The sequence below is a fragment of the Phacochoerus africanus genome, chromosome 6 (assembly GCF_016906955.1).
Source record: "Phacochoerus africanus isolate WHEZ1 chromosome 6, ROS_Pafr_v1, whole genome shotgun sequence".
Lineage (NCBI taxonomy): Eukaryota > Metazoa > Chordata > Mammalia > Artiodactyla > Suidae > Phacochoerus > Phacochoerus africanus.
Window position 1 is genome coordinate 41,275,474 of NC_062549.1, and position 7,438 is coordinate 41,282,911.

Below are 7,438 nucleotides of genomic sequence, written 5' to 3' on the forward strand. Positions count from 1 at the left end.
TATACCTGCCTGCCTTTCATTGAGCCAGTTTCCATCCCAATTCTCTGCAGGTAACTATTTTTTTTTTTATTTGATTTGTGTGCATCTTTACAGAATTTATGCCCATATAAGCAAATAGAGCTATATTTACAGAGAACTCCTAAGAGATCTCAGAACTGTACGCCAAAGTAATCCTACCAACAGGAGAACTTTAGACAATCTGAAAATCTCATAGAGCAACAGGTCTGTCCCAGGACCCTTTTTGTCATGATTCATAAGTTTCTGCTTTCTTGTAGTTGAAATTCCCAGCTCTAGAGAAATTGGTTCCAATAGACCTCTGTAACAAGAAAGAAACCCAGAAAGAACCTCAACCTACTTCCTCATTCCCAGGTCTGAAAGGAAGAAAGAGTGAGATGGGGGAAACTCCAAGACACCTGTCTTCATTGGTTGATTCATTTGTTGAACATTCTTAGAGGTCTGGCATTAAGCCAGGCTCTGGGGAGACTCATGGCAAAAGGAAGACAACATGGACCAAGGTTATCATTTAGATTATTTCAATTGCACCTGACAGAAAATTCAACCTAAACGGGTCTATATTTAAAAACAGAACCGATTAGCTGCCAGAACAGAAATGTGCAAAGATAAACTGGCTTTAGGTACAACTAGCTTCAGAGCTTCAAGGGCATCTCTGCTCCCTCTGGGTTGGTTCAATTCTTACTCACAGTGGTCCAGGCAAACCCTGATCCATCTCCTCACTGCTTTAGGCCAGTGAAAGTGAGCCAACAATCTGGAAAACCCAAATATCCAGAGGTTGAATGTTCTTAGATCTGATTGGCTTAAATTGGATCACCTGCCTATCTCTGAACCAATCATTGAAGCTCACATGATAGACTGTGCTGATTGGTCTAGCCTAGGTCACATGTTCCACTCTTTGCTCCCAAGGGTGGGGGTCTTTACCCAAAGCACATAGGTTGAAAGTGAAGGAGGGTTGGTACCTACGAATAAAACAAGGGTACTGTAGCCACACACACAGCATAGGCTGCTGGGCCACAAAAATAGGGCATATTCAGAGTTCCCTGGTGGCCCAGTGGTTTAAAGATTCAGTGTTGTCAATGCTGTGGCTCTGGTTGGGTCCCTGGCCTGGGAAATTTCACATGCCAAAAACAAAAACAAAAACCAACCAAACAAAAAAACTCAACTAGAGAATTTTTTAAACTAGAGAATATCGGTTCCATCCGTGTAATTACAAGCGCAATGAGTATTTCAAAGGGGAAATTGCAGGGTCTGTCCCAGGATGAGGTGTTAGGGACAGGCTCCCTAAGGAGGGAGCCAAGTGGAGGTTGTGGGTTTATATTCAAGTTGGGGGGTGGGGGGAAGGCAGTGGTGGGTACTGTCTTAGAAAGGCCCAAACACCCCAAGAAAATGAATGAAACCCTTTGCTGGAACTCAAAGATCTACAATATGACCAAAGTTTAGGGAGCAGGAATAGGGGAGTGACCAACACCAGATGGGAAAGGAGCCCAGAGGATGGACCTTCTACCTTTAATCTAAGCCATGGTCCCCTGCCACACTGCACAGCTGATGGATTCCCTGTGTTCAGGCCTGTCACCCAGCACAGTAGCTGGAGACCCAGTGCTATGTGAGTTTGAGAATCATTTCCCTGCTTAAAGCATGAAGCTTCACAGTCAACATGGCCTTTGAGGCCCTCCCCACCCTCCAGCCTCCTGTCTCTCCCATTCTCGACTTCTCCCTGTGCTGCTGCTCCCATGCCCCCAATTCAGAAGGGTATTCAGAGAGCAATCCAGCCAGGTGGCAGGGGTACCTGCTGAGAGCCTGTCCTCAGGACCCTTCTCAGGCACAGCACCTGGCCTCATTGTACTCGTGGGGCTGCCTCTCCACTGACACCCACCTTGGGAACTGAGGCCCAGACGCTGGCTATCACAGGACCTGGGGTTCAGAAGAAACATGGAGAGAGAGCAGTAACCTTCCAGGATAAGGAGAAGGCAGCAGAGCAGGGGCCACGGGATCTTAAGGATGCTCCTGACTGCTCCCTGGGCTCTGAAAGCTGCCAAAGGCTGATCCAGATTCCAGTTTTGAACTCCTGGGGAAATTTTTCATAACTTCTTCTATTGGAACCACAGGAAATGCAAATTCTTCAGGGTCTCATAAATAGGAAGGTGGAGTCAGCAAGACAGGAGAGTGTCAGTTCTATATTTATTACCTAGTACCTCTTACTTTAGGTTCTGGGCAGAATTTTCTCCCCACTTCCTCTCTGGTTTCTGCTCTTTCTGACTTATATTTAAGCTGCCCAGTTTACATAGGTGTTTTTAATTACAAGTTGCCTCCACCAGTTACTTCCTGGAAGTAGATTCAGGAATAAATGAAAGAAGAATATGACAGAAAGTGCGTTGTCTCTCTTTTTTTTAATTCCACGGAGCCGCCATAGGTGTAAAAGAATTTGCTATAGATCGATTCCAGTCTCGCTCATGTTTTAAAGTATTTCCTTATCCCCTGTCTATGGTGTCAAAGTGGAATCAGAGCCACCACTGATGGACAGTCAGCTTCCTCTATTTAATCAGTTGCTCATTAATGCACTATATACAGTTGCCTCCTGACAGCCCAAGTGTAACCACAGCTGCAAATGCACATCTGTGTTGAGCTAACAGACCAGCTAGACTCACACCAATCATCTCTTTTATGCAAGACAAAAAAGTGGATAGAGCCTCACAGGGGCCCCAATGTCCTCTTGAATGTGGTTTATGTGCAGTAATCACCATCTGCATTTTCTCATTCATCAGCTTGAAAATGACGCTCCTCCGGATCTGTTCTTAGCATTTGACCTTAGGGCTCAACCAGCACAACCCCTTGTGGTCAAAACTCCACCCCAGTTCCAGGCCCTGCCAGCCCAACAGTCTACCTTCAGTTTTGCACAGTCCAGTAAATCTCAACTTTATATTTCTTGACATTAGAAAAACAAAGTGAAGCCAGCACAGAGCTTCTTGTTGGCTACCAGAATGTCGGCAAGTCCTTCCCACCAAGGAGGGCCGGTGCAAGATCCAGCGCCCCTGCAATGCTGGGAACCCCTCCCCAGCTCTATGCCTCAGCCCATTTTCCTCTTTTCTCCAGAGCGTCTTCCAGCCCATCACGGAGATGGCTGTCAGCATTTTGGAGCAGGACTTTATCTGTCTGAATGTTTGTGTGGCCACTGTTTCTCCCAGAAAGACTGGAGCTGCGCAGAGATGGGGCAGAGAGGATGGCTCTGGCCCTTCATCTGGCCTCCTTCCCAGCAGGTGCTCCTCATTGCCGGGGCATCTGGGCACCTGCTGAGCCCTTTCCCAACAGAAAGACTGAGTCAGGCAGAGAGCCTCACAGCAACCACCCCCCACCTGGAGGGAGGACCTGTCTGAAGCAGCCACCTTTCTTGCTAAGCCTCATACCACTGAAAGTCTTACCAACAAGCCCTGGGTGACTCACCTCCCACACCCAAGCAGCTTCTGAGGCATCTTGCTGGACAAAAAAGGCCATCCACTCTTTGTTTTTTGTTTGTTTGTTTTGTTTTTTTTAGGGCCGAACCTGCGGCATATAGAAGTGCCCAGGCTAGGGGTTGAATCCAAGCTGCAGCTGCTAGCCTACGCCACAGCCACAGAACACGGGATCCGAGCCACATCTTCGACCTACACCACAGCTCAGGGCAACGCCGGATGCTTAACTCACTGAGCGGGGCCAGGGATCGAACATGCAACCTCATGGATACTAGTCGGATTCATTATCACTGAGCCACAATGGGAACTCCAAAGGCCATCCACTCTTGAGACAACTATGCCCTCCCTCTCCTTTCCCACCAAAGCGACGACTCCTGTGATTGTCCTTGTCTGTCCTCTACTCCCTGTGGGGAAGAGTCGTCTGACAAGAGTAAGCAACTTGCACAGGGCTGAGGGAGGCTGGAGGAGCCAGGCCAGTGAGAGCAGGGCAGGCACCTGCAGCCGGGCTGCTCCAAGCATCGGATGGTGGGATTGCCTGGGAGTTTGTTAGAGATGCGGACTCCCAGCTCCTGCCCCAGGCCCCCTGGATCTGAAACTGCATTTTATTATATATATTTTTTGGCTGGGCCCTCAGCATGCAGAAATTCCTAGGCCAGGGATGGAACCCATGCCACAGCAGTGACTCAAGCCACAGTGATGACTCTGCCTGATCCTTAACCCCTAGGCCACCAGGGAACTCCCATAACTGCATTTTATAGATCCCTGGATGATCCAAACATGAAAGTTTGAGAAGTACTGGATTCTGTAGAGCTCCATGACACATTAGATTGGAGCACCCTCCCCCAGAGCTACTGTGAATAATCAATACCACATTCAAAGGTTTTTATTGTACCAAGTAAGAAAGCACGATTTTCCTTACTTAATTCTGGTGGCAACCCTGGGAAGTTGATATTGTTATTCCCATTTTACAGATGAAGAAACTAGGCTTAAAGAGGTCAGACTGCACGCCCAAGGTTATAAAGTCAAAGAGGTAGGATTTCACCCTAGGGCAGCTCAGCCTCTAAATCTGCCACCTGAGGCAGGAATTCTTCACTTGGGGGGAGGGAGCTGCACGTAAATCAAACCCCCAAGGAAAAAACCTGCCCACTCTAAATCCCAGCTGGCCCTCACATCAGGAACCCAGGCTAAGGCTCCCTGCAGGGAGGGGAGGAATGGGATGGGAGGGGCCTGGCAGGGCAGTGATCAGCTCCCAGGAAACAGCTGGGCACAAAGTCCCAGCCCCCAGGGCCTGTTCAGGCTTGCCCTTCCCCAGCAGGCTCCTGCTCCCTAGGACAAAACAGAACCCTTTGGGTCTGAGCCTGACTCAGCAGCTCTGGGGCTGGCAGGAGGGCAGGCGGGCAGGCAGGCGGGGGACACGTTACTCCAGATCTCCTTGCTCACACGGCTCCTCTAAAAGCTGCTTTGCCTGCAGCTTCACTGGGTCCAAAAATGCAATTGACAGCTGCCCTCGCCAATCTAGCTCCAGTGTCACTCCTCCATGAAGTCTGCAAATCAAAGTCTCTAGGCAGCAGGGAGAATTCTGCAAATGTTAATCAGACATATTAGCATATTAGCATATTACCTCTGCAGGATGCTTTTACATATTTCATCTCATTTCATCCTTAACCTGTTGAGATAGGTATTATTATTCCCATTTTACAGTTATGAAAACAGAGCCTAGTGGGTTATAGAGTTAGGATGTGTAGACTGAAAAAAAAAAAAGCACAACGTGAGAGTTGTGACTGAAGTTTTATTTGGGGCAAAATGAGGACTAGAGCACAGGAGCAGCATCTCCCAAGTAGATCAGAGGAACTGCTCCAAAGAGGTCAGGATGCGGTCAATATATCTGTGATTTTGGTGAAGGGGGATACAGGCAATCAAGCCCACATTTTGGCAGACATTTCTTCTAGTCATGAAGAGCAGATGTCTTAATGATTTTAATGCTCTTCAAGATATGTGGAGATGCAAGAATTTGGGCTTATAAAATCTTCTGAAAATATATAACTATCTGAAGGCTTGTTCTGCCAGTTTTTCTCAGCGTGCAGTGCTCCTGGTCTCCACCCTGAACTCCTTTCAGGGTGTGTTGAAAGTCAGTAACTGCCTTGGTTAGTGATTTCATCGTTGCAGAGGTGATGGCAAGTACCAATTCCTAATTAGCAGATTTAAATTCAGTCTTAACACTAGATCCAGTACTTCTTTGCCCAAGAGCTGCATTCTTCACAGAGTCAGTGTAGGACTTACCATATGACTTGATAAGTTCTTAATTGCAGGTGCGTGTGCCATACACCTCCAGGAGTCCCATCTTATTTGCTCTTGTATCCCAGTGCTTACTTTACAGGGTCTGGAACACAATACATGCAGAATAGACTATGTTGGACTGATGATTCAGCAAACAATTTTTTTATTTTTTTGCTTTTTAGGGCCACACCTGCAGCATATGGAAATTCCCAGGCTAGGGGCTGAATCAGAGATGCAGCTACCAGCCTACACCACAGCCACAGCAACACAGGATCTGAGCCACCTCTTTGAACTATACCACAGCTCATGGCAACGCCAGACCCTTAACCCACTGAGTGAGGCCAGGAAGCAAACCTGCATCCTCATGGATACTAGTTGGGTTCATTACTGCTGAGCCACAAGGGGAACTCCCATATTTAGCAAACTTTCATCAAGCAAAATCCTTTGTGCCTGAACTCATGCTAGAAGCAAGGGCTACTCAATGAAAAGGAAGTGAGGGGCAGTGGGGCGGGGGTAACCTATGTCAGACACACAAACACTGCAGGAGAATTAAGTACTCGGGGAGTTCCCATCGTGGCTCAGCGGTTAGCAAACCTGACTAGAAACCACGAGGACACGGGTTTGATCCCTGGCCTTGCTCAGTGGGGTAAGGATCTGGCATTGCCGTGAGCTGTGGTATAGGTTGCAGATGAAGCTTGGACCTGGCATTGCCGTGGCTGTGAGTAGGCCGGCGGCTACAGCTCCAATTTCAACCCCTAGCCTGGGAACCTCCATTAGCTTCGGGTGGGGCCCTAAACAGACAAAAGACAATTAAAAAAAAAAGAATTAGGTACTTGGAAGAATGGAAGAAGGCATCCAGCAGGACTCGTGGGGAGGGAGCACTAGAGCCCTGAGATGAGGTAAGAGAGGCACCATGGCTGATACAGAGCTGGAGTGAGCTAAAAACAAGAAATTTGCCACAAGAAGAATGAGCCATGTCAGAGAGGGAAGATCAGAGGCTGAAGTATGGAGGTTGGAGAAAGCCTGATTTGGCTAGGGTTTCAGGGGAGTAATACATACCACTCTGGAGTTCCTACTGTGGCTCGGCGGTAGTGAGCCTGACTAGTATCTGTGAGGATGTGGGTTCTATCCCTGGCCTCCCTCAGTGGGTTAAGGAGCCGGCATTGCCATGAGCTGTGGTGTAGGTCACAGATGCAGCTCTGATCTGGCATTGCTGTGGCTATGGCATAGGCCGGCAGCTGTAGCTCCAACTGGACCCCTAGCCTAGCCTCGGAATTTCCATATGCCACAGGTTCAGCCCTAAAAAAAGATAAATAAATAAATAGCACTCTAGAGGCACTAGGCCTTCTAAGGGGCTCCTCCCCCATGAACTAGATTCCTCCTACCCCAAATTACAGGCCTCCTCCTTCCCAAAGCAAAGCCCAACCCTGACAATGAACACTGGCAAATAGCAACCAGTGCATGTCTCTGCAGGACAAACGGGGAGATAGATACCCAGCCGAGGGAGCTGGGTTTCTCCTCCTGGGTCACCAAAGAGCCCAGCCCCAGCCCCAGGAGAATGGAGAAGGAGGGCACTGCCTCTTCTGTATCATTTCCTTGAGGAGTCTGCAATTGCTGCCAGCCTACATAAAAAAGAAAGCTCTGGGCATAATCCCTACCCCACCCCACCCTGTCAGCATTGTTTGGAGAGGCTGTCTGGG

The 7,438-nt window shown here is 48.4% G+C and overlaps 1 long non-coding RNA gene across 1 annotated transcript; it reads right to left on the reverse strand.

Moving 5' to 3' along the window:
• Positions 1–4,329: 4,329 nt before the first annotated feature.
• Positions 4,330–5,936, reverse strand: LOC125128790 (uncharacterized). The gene is made up of 2 exons (XR_007135319.1): positions 5,742–5,936; positions 4,330–5,040 (listed from the first exon to the last, which is right to left on the reverse strand). It is a non-coding gene; the product is annotated as an uncharacterized LOC125128790 (long non-coding RNA).
• Between the last annotated feature and the right edge of the window lie 1,502 nt (positions 5,937–7,438).